This window comes from Mobula birostris, chromosome 11, assembly GCF_030028105.1.
Source record: "Mobula birostris isolate sMobBir1 chromosome 11, sMobBir1.hap1, whole genome shotgun sequence".
Classification (NCBI taxonomy): Eukaryota; Metazoa; Chordata; class Chondrichthyes; order Myliobatiformes; family Myliobatidae; genus Mobula; species Mobula birostris.
The window spans coordinates 56,776,283-56,788,674 of NC_092380.1; the positions used below are offsets into that span (position 1 = coordinate 56,776,283).

General features: G+C 39.5%; 1 protein-coding gene across 5 annotated transcripts in view; it reads left to right on the top strand.

The window, feature by feature from the left end:
• slc25a22a (solute carrier family 25 member 22a) overlaps window positions 1–12,392 on the top strand; it is a 166,714-nt gene that overhangs the window by 34,907 nt on the left and 119,415 nt on the right. Inside the window, exon 1 of one of the 5 annotated variants that reach the window (XM_072272270.1) lies at window positions 10,193–10,255. The exons of the other annotated variants lie outside the window; for them this stretch is intronic. The gene's annotated coding sequence lies outside the window, so the exon portion shown is untranslated. Of the gene's footprint in view, window positions 1–10,192; window positions 10,256–12,392 lie in introns of those variants that run through there. 5 annotated transcript variants of the gene reach the window in all.

A 12,392-nucleotide genomic window follows, 5' to 3' on the forward strand; every position in this document is an offset into this window, starting at 1 on the left:
TAGTTTTTAAAATCCACAACCGTCGTAGGATTTTGGCTTTTGATTTCAAGATAGTTTCTCCAAGTCTCTGACTAAAGCGATAACTCTATTTCTGCATCTTTAACTGTCTAGTTTCACTGTATTTGGTAGTATAATTGTCATGACAAAAAAATTCCTCTTTACTGAACAATCTGGATCGAAGTGTGTGTGTGTACGTGCGCATGCATGTGTAAGCCCGAGAGTGGTGAGAGATTTTTCTGAATATCCATCGTGTTAATGGATGACTAATTGTTTTCCATCGCTGGAAAAATAACCTGATAAAGCAGCATCTTTTTAGCACTGAAATCTGAAAACGGGACTCAAAATACCAACAGATACTCAGTACATTGCAAAGTAAGCTCAACATTTCAGAATGGGTATCAAAATCAGTCGCCATGGAATTTCAAGTTTCTATTCCATTACCACTGACTTAGCTTTACATTTTGCTTGTCACAATACTGTGTACATCTGTTAGACTTAAAATATATTGTAGACATGGGAATGCAGATGCTGGAATCTGGAGTAGCAATCTGCTAGTCAAGGTCCTGAAATAGGATATCTAGTGACAATCCAGCAGATCATTAATTGCGTGTAATATTTTAGGATATGATTTGTTAATACTATCAGTGTTTAAATAGCTTTTGTGATTAAATGTGTAAGGCTTTTGCTCATATAGAGGAAAGGTTATTTAAAGCAGGACATGGCTTTATTTCACTTGTTTTCATTTTGATTTTATAATTTTTGACTCATCATCATAACCACAGAATTTGTTCAGCTTGCTCATCAGGTTAAAACAAATGGGGTAGGAGCGTAGTTCATAATACTTCAGTGTAGCAGCTGTCAAACTTCCATCCAAGAAAAATACATCTCAACTCCTTGGTATAGCTGTTACTGTCGTAGTTGTAATTTTTTAATTTCTGCAATATTCCTTCCCTACCACCCCCCACCCCCCAAACGTTCATCCTTCCAATTGCTGCCTGTCTCTTATTTCCATTCCCTTCTCCTTCTTTGTCAATTCTACGTTTTTTTCTTGACAACATTGGATGCTGTATTCATTGGCTGCAAGGTTTGTCATTTCCTTGGCCTTGTTAGAACTTTTATTATCCCAGTTCCAGTGCAGGGTATTCTATACAGGTTTGGAAAATAATGGAACTCATATTCCTTTTTTCCCTTTGGAGTGAGATTTGGGAGACATCCTACAATGTGAATTAACTTGTATGTTTATCAGTAGAAATTTGTGTGTGTTGCAGTAGAAATTTTAAAGTGGTTTGGTAGTCTGGAACTGACTTTGTTGTGGGTTGGGAACTTGGTTCTCCTTGTGCCTTATTATGTGGTGCCCTGATTTTAGTTGTACGTCTGCAACCTATGGAGCTCAAAAGACAAAGGTGTATTCTGATACACACTGAGTGGCCACTTTATTCGGTATACCTGTACACCTGCTCGTTAATGCAAATATCTAATCAGCAATCACATGGCAGCAGCTCAATGCATAAAAACCTGCAGTCATGGCCAAGAGGTTCAGACCAAATATCAGAATGGGAAGAAGTGTAATCTGAGTGACAATGTCTATGGAGTGATTGCTGGTGCCCGATGGTGTGGTTTGAGTACCTCAGAAACCGTTCATCTGCTGGGATTTTTACACACAGCGTTCTCTATAGAGTTTACAGAGAATGCTGTGAAAAACAAAAAAAAAACATCTAGGGAGCAGCGGTTCTAGAAATGAAAATGCCTTGTTAATGATGTCAGCGGAGATTTGGCCAGACTGATTCAAGCTGACAGGAAGGAGACAGTAATTCAAATAACCACGTGTTACAACAGTGTTGTGCAAAATAACTTCTTTGGATGCACAACACATCACACCTTGAAGTGGATGGGCCACAGCAGCAGACCACACTAGCTCTATTCCTGTGGCCACTTTGTTAGTGTGAAGTTGGTGCTTAATTATGAGTCACATAATTGCCCTACAGTTTCATTGACTTAATCAAGTCCCATAGGCATTGGCAGCATTCCAGTATACTGTGCTATTTTTGCTTGTTCTATTTCTCATTTATAAATTGCTGCATCCCAAATCTAAAACTTCCTCCCAGCTACATCCTGTCCTCATTACCCATGTGTTCCCTTTTATGATTATATCTTCTTTCTCTAAATTTTTAGAATTCTTGCTGGAGTTCTCATCCGTCAAATTCCTGCAATTAAGAGAATGCAGGAAGTCGTCTTATGTTTTTTTTTGCAGCTAACTAGTTTATTTCTCCTTGGTTTCAGTACCCAAAGCCTAGTGCTGTACTTTGAGCTAGATGGTGACATAATTTCCAAATAACTGAAGCCTCCAACAGCTCAACCACTCTCCGAATCACCATGCTCACTTTCTGCAAGGCCACTACAGGTTGTCTTTCCTCCACCTCTCCTGGCCCAAACGCCTGGGGCACTGGTGGCCTAATGTTGAATCACCAATACTAACCCCCACCCAATCCCTGACCTCCTCCAAATAACCTTACATCATCTCCAAGATGTACTTGACCTGCCACCTTGCCCATTTCCTGAATCCCTTTGGTAGTCTTATTATGTCCTTCTTAAAGACCTTTTTTTCCCCATCGGACTTTGCAACCAAAAGAGTTTTGCATCTCTCGCACTTGTTGAAAGTTACGAGTTAACACTGGCAATTAACCAGTAACAGGATGCCAACCTGAGGGCTATATATTTATTCTTTACTCTGTTATACAGTATATCCTTTTAACTAACTCTTAGCTAATATGTTTTCCTCAACCCCATGAGCCCCTTGGTAACAACTTTTTGATTGGCATGTGAAAATAATGCGCATGCACACATGCAACAGCTCATTTGACTTTAGATTTTTTTTCTTTTTGCAATTTACAAGAGAAAAAATTCTCTTCCTCTGACAAATTTGCAAAGAAATTTACCAACACAAGCATCCTAACAAACTGCATCACTGCTTGGTACAGAAACTGCATTACAACAGACTGGAAGGCTCTACTGTGGGGAGTTAAAACTGCCTGGTGCATTGCTGGCACCAGCATACTCGCCATCAAGGACATATTGACAGAAAGATGCTGAAAATGGCCAGTATCATCATGAAGGATCCCACCCACCCTGCTCATGGACTGTTGGTCCCACTCCCATGAGGGAGAAAGCCGCGTAGCATCCATGCCAGGACCACCAGACACAGAAACAGTTGCTTTCCCCAAGCAATAAGACTGATCAACCCCTCCATCCACTAACTCCACCACTACTTTATTATTTCCCTTCAGTCACCTTATGTGCAGCTGAACATCACTTTATGGGCTTACAGTCAATCTATGTAGAAAAGCTAACTTATGTATTTATATTTATTGTGCTTGTTTTTATTATTTTGTTTTTTTTTGTGTTGCATCGGATCTGGAGTAACAATTACTTTGTTCTCCTTACACTTGTGCGCAGGAAATAATATGAAACAATCTTGTATCTTAAGTACATGTGGCAATAACAAACCATTTTACCAAAAATGCTTTTTTTAATCAGTAAATTTTGCAGAAACCAAGTAAGTAAGCAAAATACATTTAATAAATCAATATAAAGTGTAAATACTGCAGCTAAGTATAGCTGGGAAGGTTGCATATTGAGAGGTATTACTAAAATAAGGAACGGCAGGAAAAATATTCTGATGATTGAGCTGACCAATATTAGATGTGTTACATCGTAAGGAACAGTTGCTACAGCAAATAATTCAAGGCAGCCTGTGGAAGTGCTTTTGAATCTGAAATTTTGAGAGTGTATTGATTATCAGGGTGAGCTCTGTTGTAAAGAAGACCATAAAGGAATAAAAAGCCACTTTGGTGATTTGTCTGATTTGGAAGTGTTTCATGTTGTCTGAACTTGGATGCTCAGTGAGGTGGCATCCAAGGCCAATAGCATGTCTTTGGAGTGTTAACTGGTGTGGGGAAATGGCTTTCAATTAATGAATGGTAGAACTATTACTGGGAAAAGAGGGAGCTATTCCACTGGGGTGGATGTCTCTTGAATTGTGGTGCAACTAACATTCTGACAAAGTTTGAGTAAAGCAAGGTGATAATGTGGGACAGCAAGCAGTAATGATGAATATTAACTGGAGTTTCTCAGGAAGAGACAGAGAATATAAACATTTGAGAATACCAGGCAGAATAAGGGAAAATAATAAGATCATATTGAGGATTCTTTATAGGATTTCAAATCTAGTATTGTGCAGTGAGCATGGTTAATTAGTAATCCCGTTGGAGAGGGTACAGAGAAGATTCACTAGAATGATTCCGGGAATGAGAGGGTTAACATATGAGGAACATTTGTCCGCTCTTGGACTGTATTCCTTGGAGTTTAGAAGAATGAGGGGAGACCTCTTAGAAACATTTCGAATGTTGAAAGGCATGGACAGTGTGGATGTGGCAAAGTTGTTTCCCATGATGGGGGAGTCTAGTACGAGAGGGCATGACTTAAGGATTGGAGGGCGCCCATTCAGAACAGAAATGCGAAGAAATTTTTTTAGTCAGAGGGTGGTGAATCTATGGAATTTGCTGCCACGGGCAGCAGTGGAGGCCGAGTCATTGGGTGTACTTAAGGCAGAGATTGATAGGTATCTGAGTAGCCAGGGCATCAAAGGTTATGGTGAGAAGCCGGGGAGTGGGACTAAATAGGAGAATGGATCAGCTCATGATAAAATGGTGGAGCAGACTTGATGGGCCGAATGGCCTACTTCTGCTCCTTTGTCTTATGGTCTTATGGACTAAGCAACACACAGAGAATGCTGGAAGAACTCGGCAGGTCAAGCAGCATCTATGGAAATGGAAGGTTGAAGTTTCAGGCTGAGATCCTTCTTCAGGGCTCCTGTAGGTCAGGGACTAATTAAGGGAAGAGTAATTATAATGTGATATAATTTTAGGTTTAAGACCTAATGTAACTTGGTTTAATCCGAATCCAGACTTTTAAATCTAAATGTAACAAACTAACTGAAGTTGAAAGATAGCTACAATAGATTAGCGAACTGCATTAAAACAAACAGCAGCAGGCAATCAATGGTTAACACTTAAAGAATTATTACATAGGTTAAGATATATGACCATAAATGCAAAAAAAAACAGCAGGAAAGTGATCAAATCATGGCTAACAGGAAGTTAGAGATGGTATTAGATGAAAGAAAAAAGCTTGTAATGTTGCCGGAAAGAGCACAATTTATCAGAAGGGTATCACAATATGGATAAGGAAAAAAAGATGATTTAGATTTTTAGATTGTGAAGACACACAGTCCTCTTTTATTGTCATTTAGTAATGCATGCATTAAGAAATGATACAATATTTCCTCCAGTGTGATATCACAAAACGCAGGACAGACCAAGACTGAAAAAACTGACAAAACCACATAATTATAACATATAGTTACAACAGTGCAACAATACCATAACTTGATGAAGAAGTTCATGAGCACAGTAAAATTCAAAGTTTCTCAAATGTCCTACATCTCACGCAGAGAGGAGAAGGAAGAAAAACTGTCCCTGCCATGCCGACCACAATCCGACTCTGTGTCATCCGAAAACTTGGAGCTCTGATCAGCTCTCCGACACCGAGTACTGAGCGCCATCTCTGTCCGAATGATACGACCTCCTTCTCAGTCGCCAAAAGCAGGCAAGGCCGGGGATTTTGAGGCCTACCCTCCAAAAGATTCCAACCACACAGTAATGACAGCATTGAACAGGCGTTTCAGAAATTTCTCCAGATGTTCCTCTGTGCTTTCACGTCCATTCTCCATCAAATCAGAATTGTCCACAGGCCCTATTTAACAGATACGATATCATTTTTCACCGGAGGGCTGCGCACACGCAGGCGTGCCGTCATCTTCTCCTCCTGCATTTACAGGAGTAATCTAGTCTACAAAATAAAAATGGACTACAAAAGCAAAAAACTAGACATAAATGTAAAATGCATCAAATCAGCAAAGGTTAATCTGGGCCCCCTGTATTTTGAGATGACAGCAGTTATATTGGAGGATAAGGATGTATCAAAGAACTTAAGCATATTTTGTAAAATAAACTGTGTGCTGGAGCGCCCAGCAAGTCTGCATATCAATAACCCTGCAGTAGCTCTTGGATTCTCATTCTTATCTATCCTGTCGTCACTTTCCTGTAGACCCTGTTGGTTTCACACCTTGCTGTATTTTCATTTTTCATTCTCATCTCTGTATCTGAATGATCGGTCCTCAGCAGCAGACTCAGTGCATCTCAGTCTTTCACCGTTTTAATGAATTCCAAGTCTGAGCTCTTCTTCCACTGCTTTGCTAGGAATTTTCTCCTCATATAGTTTACTCTTTCTCCTGTCTCCATAATTCCCAGTCTTTCTCCTTCCATTCTCTCAACCTGACCGGAGCTATTCATCACTGTCAACTCAATATTGACTGCCTCCATTTTTCTTCGACCTTTACTCACATTTACCCAATTCCTATCCCTCCCCCATCCTCAACTTTAGCATTGTGCTCTCTAAAGATCAATCCCAAATATTGTAATCGTAAGTGTGGTGGTGGTGTAGTTTATCTTACTGCCTTCTATCTTGCAGCTCTCAGGGACTTCCGGAGACCATGACATCTCATCAGGACAATGACTCCCTGACAGTCACTGACCTCATTTCCTCAGGAGATGACATCTCCACGGCCTCTAGCCTTGTAGTTCCCTCAGCCCTGCCTAGGTCTGTAAACTTCGCAAGATCCACAGGTAGACCTGTCCAGTGTACCCATCGTTTCAGCCTGCCGTTTGTCCACACAACATCTTTTTTCTTAAAAGTTGATGATGGTTGATGACCAGAAGCATTAGCTGATGAATATTACATCTTTTTTTGTTTTAAAATTTTGATTTCAATTTTATTGCTTTTCAGTGAACATTTTGCTTCCCTTCACTTGAGTAAAGTTTTATAAAGCTGCACGTAACTTCCTGACTTTTAAACTCAATGCCTTGACTAATAAAGGCAATGTACCACTTACCTTCTTAACCATCGTATTAACCTGTGTAGCCACTTGCAGGGAGCTGTGAAGTTGGACAGCAAGATCCCTCTGCTCATCAACACAATTCATGATCAGAGAACTGTCTCTTTACATTTCAACTCTTCTCATTTGGCTGGGTTAAACTCCATCTGCCATTTCTCCACCCATATCTGTAACTGATCTATGTCCTGCTGTATTCTTTGCCAGTCATCTACATTATCCACACTACCACCACCAATCTTTGTATGATCTACAAACTTATTAACCCACTCATCTACATTCGCCTTGCGAAAATCCTTGTAGACAACATCAACAGCACTATCTTCATCATTGCACTCAACAACTCATCAAAACACCATCAAGTTAGTAAGACATGACTTGCCTTGCACAAAACTATCCTGGCTTCCCTAGTTAGGCTCTCCCTAATTAGCACGTTCAGGACTTTGACAGAGCCAGGGTATTAGTAACTGCTCCAGCATGCATTAATTGACTCTTTCTTGAAACGCTACAGTAGAATATTTTTTTCTAGTGAAACCAATTTGAAGGGAGTGCAGGAAAGCAGTCCTTGTGGAGCGGAAAGGGGGCCCCAGGAACCGGAAAGGCAGTGTGGTAAATGTCAATGTCACTGACTGAGCCCTTGGGAATTCCAAGTAGTCAGATGGGGGTTTGCAGAGTGTACTGTACTCTTCATGGAGAAATGCAATAGAGATTTAGCATATTGACTTGAGCGCTGATAATTTGTCATATATGGACTTATGTTCAGATTGATGTTATGCCTTCTGGTGTTTAAAGTGTGAGCTGATTTCTATGAAACATAAAAAATTCTGTGGGACTTGACAGGCTTGATGCAGTGATAATGTTTTATTGAATGAGCTGCCTGGAACCAGGAATTATCATTCCAAAATAAAGATATGGCCATTCAAGACTGAGATGCAAAGAAACTTCACATGGTGGTAATTGAATCTCAAGATATTCTTTTGGAGTATTAAGGGAATCCTGGAATGTGGATCAATTACAGCAAAGTAGTGCTGAGGTATGAGATCAGCTGTTTTTTTTTGAAGGGTAAATGAGCTGCTGCTTCTGGTAAACATTGTCAATATCTGTAGGCTTACAGCCTACAAGAAAGTGAAATTTAAGTGTCAGACGTGATTGGCAAACGAAAAGGCCGTTGTGTTAATAGGAAGACAAGCTGACAATATGATAGAAAAGCAACAAAAATAAACTCTCTTCAGGTGAAGAGTATTTTTCCTGTGATGTACTCCCTGTATTCAGTTTCTTTTTGGGTTGAGTGGGGAATTGGGACTTGAACTTGCCATTCAGCTGTGTGGTTGCTGCTGTGATTCCTGATGTATGGGGAATCAAGACCTAAATAACAATATGAGGAGATTGATAATCCAATTTTCACACTGGATATATTTCTGAAGATTTAATTTTCAGTCTGCTTGAATTCTCTTGAGAATTTTATCAATCTGGAGTGATGCAGTTGATTTGTTTATAAGAGTTGTTTGAGTGCAGGCTGTCCTTCAGTGTCCTCTATACTGGGTATGTATGAGACCAAGTTAGTACTAAGTTTAGTTAGCATATTACAATGACAATAGTAAACAGCTGAACTGTTAGTGTTATGCATTATCAGTCAAAAGCTTATTTATAGACTCCACCTATTACTGAGTGCTAACCAAGTGATTGTGACTACATTTTCACTCCCTCTGCCTTTAGACTGTTGAATTGTTATCTGTGATCATATTCTCCCTCTGTTCTGTTCAGATTGATCTGCACTAAACTCCCACTTCTCTCCAATGCTGGAACATAGCAGTTGTTGCAGTAACAAAGGCTGCCTTAAAATTAAATGCAAAGAGGCCCTGCTGTGGTAGTTTAGCACTGCGCAATGATGTCTTTGGGACTTGTGGGCTACTTAGGAATTTCATTTTAACTGTCCAACCAAATTCCTCATTTAGTGATTATTTCTGTAGGCTCATTGAATTAAAAAGGTCAATCTTGATGCTGTCCTTAGGAATGTGGAGAGTTAGTGATTATTCTGTCCGCTCATTGAATAAAAGGTCAGTCTTGATACTGTCCTTAGGAATGTGAATTGTATAAGTCACATTTGATGCTCAAATGTTTGGATTGTGATATGTAATCTCAGTAATCAATGAAATGCAATCCCTTGTTTTATTCTCTCCATTTCCAATTACCCATGTTCCTCATTATCTACTTATTAAATTAAAATCAATTCCACTTTTCTTTCTTTGTTTATAAGTTGAGATATGTGCACGTAAATGAAGGTTTAACGTACAATCAATGACTACTTAACTCTTTGTGAGCCAGTTCTCTTTTCCTAAACCAGTTAGGTATAATGATGGGCCCTAATGGCAGGGTTTTGCAGCATACAAATTTGCACCTCTGTTGTTGTTCACAGCGTGACCAAACTGTAAAAATAGTTTTTCAAATCCTTCTGTTTGGCCATCTGTGTACTTCTATCAGTTAAATTGTAGGAAGTGTTCACTTTAATAAATGATGGATTTTAATTGTGTAGTTGTAGCTGTATTTTGAGAATAACCAATTTGTATCTTATTTTTGAAAGGGCATTGCAAAGTTGTTAACTAAAAGTATATCGTCATCTACTTGAAAGAAAACCTTGTCTTCCTGTCCTCTTATTTGTACATTATAGGTGTTGGGTAAAGGTTAGTGATCTTGTGTTTGAGCTGTGCATGATTTACTGCTATACATCTGGGGCTTCCGCACCTTGCTATCACGACTGCAATATAGCGGGCACTTTTTGTGCAATTAACTATTTCTAGAGATGCAGAATGAGTCCCTCCAGTATTTTTACACGTTAATTGGTTCTCAGAGGATGCATCACGTGATTTTAAAAGATCTTAAATCATAAATAACTTGTAATTTGACTTCCCCTCAATTACTTTGCATATGCAGTAGAGTAGTAATTCTTCAAGAGCTTCCAGCATCTCACCATGTACCACTGTGCTCTTTGTATACACAATATTATGCCATGAAGGATAAAACAGTTACTTACATTATAGCATGTAGGCGACTGGAATGTTCATAATATCATATTGCCTTCATAATAGCATTGATGCTCTCGCGGAGTTATTTTGCAAGGAGGCAGACTCTGTCTATGCATCTCACTGCCTCAGTAAAGTAACCGTCATAATCAGAGCCCCAGCCTACCCAGGGCGTTCTGTCTTCTCTCTTCTCCCTTCTTCCATCGGGGAGAAGATTCAAAAGCTAGTAAGTATGTACCATCAGTGGGGTTGCCAACTTTCTCACTCCCAAGTAAGGGACAAAAGTAGCAGTCAAATACGGGAAACTTGTGTTTACCCCATGATCATGAAGCCTTGCGCGGGCACCTGTGTGTGCATGCGTGTACGTGCCGATTTTTTTTTTCTCTACAAATCGATTTTGGTGGTTCTGTTCAGTGAAACTACATTGTACATACATTATTTCTACTTTATATAGGCTGTGTATTTATCATATCATTCCTGCTTTTACTATATGTCAGTGTTATTTTAGGTTTTATGTGTTATTTGGTATGATTTGGTAGGTTATTTTTTGGGTCTGGGAACGGTCAAAAATTTTTCCCATATAAATTAACGGTAATTGCTTCTTCGCTTTACGCCATTTCGGCACGAAAGGTTTCATAGGAACGCTCTACCTTAGCGGGGGAAATACGAGACAAGGGCGGTCCCCTATGGGACAAACCAATTTAGCCCAATATATAGGATGTCCTGGCAAATACGGGACAGTTGGCAACCCTAACCATCAGGCTCAAGGACTGCTTCTATCCTACAGTTAGCAAACTCTCAAACAGTCCTCTTGTAAGGTAAGATGGACTCTTGGATTCGCGACCTATCTTGCGATGATCTTGTGCTTTATCATTTTTGCTAGCTTTTACACTTTATTTTGCATTGTTATTGTTTTACTTTATTGTAGCTCAGTAGACTGTGTAATTCTTTGAACAGTAGGCAAGTCAAGTTTTTCACTGTATCTTGGTACATGTGACAATAATTATGTTTTGTAACTTCAAAACATTAAATTAATTTAAAGAAACACAAAGAACCGTGATACAACTTGTGTACGCTTGTTTTTACTTTAAGCAAGGTCTGCACATATCACGTGGTGGCATCAAGATTTTATGCAGTTCACATTTTTATATATAACCATAATGAATTACATAAACAACAAAGAATGCATAGTCAAACACTATATTTACTAGATTACTCAATAGAAAATGCATCTCAACTATATACACAGTATACTATATAATAAAGCTACTACATACCGACGTGCACAGCATAGTAAATTCTAAATTGTCCCATTCAACCCTAAAGATTTAATTGCTGTGGGGCATTTCTTAGTCTTGTCGAATAATGTCTTTCTTGACAAGGGAGGTCACTCTGCTTGCCAGGTGGGAGTTGTGGCTATGAAAATAATCTCATGTTATGGGCGTCCTCCGTGCTGTTTGCAGGAGTTGATTCTGAGACTGCAGGAAGTGGTTCTGACAGCTCTGGAAACCTCTCTCTCCTTTTCTCTCTCTCGATCTACTTTGATCCCTTTCATTTTCTTTCTGCTGTTCATTCTCTCTTTCACACCTTTCTCTTTCTCACTCACATTCTTCCTCTCTTATTCTTCTAGTTTGTGTATCTTGATCCTGGGAAGGTGCATTTAGTTCACTGGAGTATTCTCTTATTAATCCTTCCATTGCTCCCTTTATGATCTGGCCTCTCTTCCCTTGGTTTCCTTGCCTGTAACATCATCTGACAAATCCTCTGTTTTCATATCTCCATTGACTCCTTTCCATTCATCTAGCTTTGGTCTTTTTATCTGCTTTTACAAGCAGCTTTTGGTCTCCCACTTGAAGTTCATGCAATAACCTTAATGCATGCAAGTAAATTTTGGTTCTTTATACTCACAAAAGTTGAATGCTTATAACTTTCCCGAAGCTGTTTGAACTCTCTCCCAGTTTAAGACCAAGCTACGTTTCACAAGTAACTGCCTGATTAACATATCAGAGCCTTTCCTAGATAAGTTACCTACAAAAACTGTTGTTGTCAGACCGGTGCTTTCATCACTTTCATGCCTCCTGTGAGCAGCACGGTCCTTCCTTGGTCCAATGAGCTTTCTACCCAGAGGCACAGAGGCTGGCACCAACAACTGTTTGTCCTCTGTTGGGCAGCAGTTCATGGTGTCCAAGCATGGAGACAGTTGTGACCTCATCCAGTACCTTTATTAATTTGCTTTCAGTTGGCTCTATTGCAGGGGATGTGGTATGCAAATTGCTGTTGGAATTCTTTGAGGAGATTACAAGTAGGACAGTTAAAGGGGATGCAGTAGATGTTGTATATTTGGAATTTCAGAAGGCCTTTGA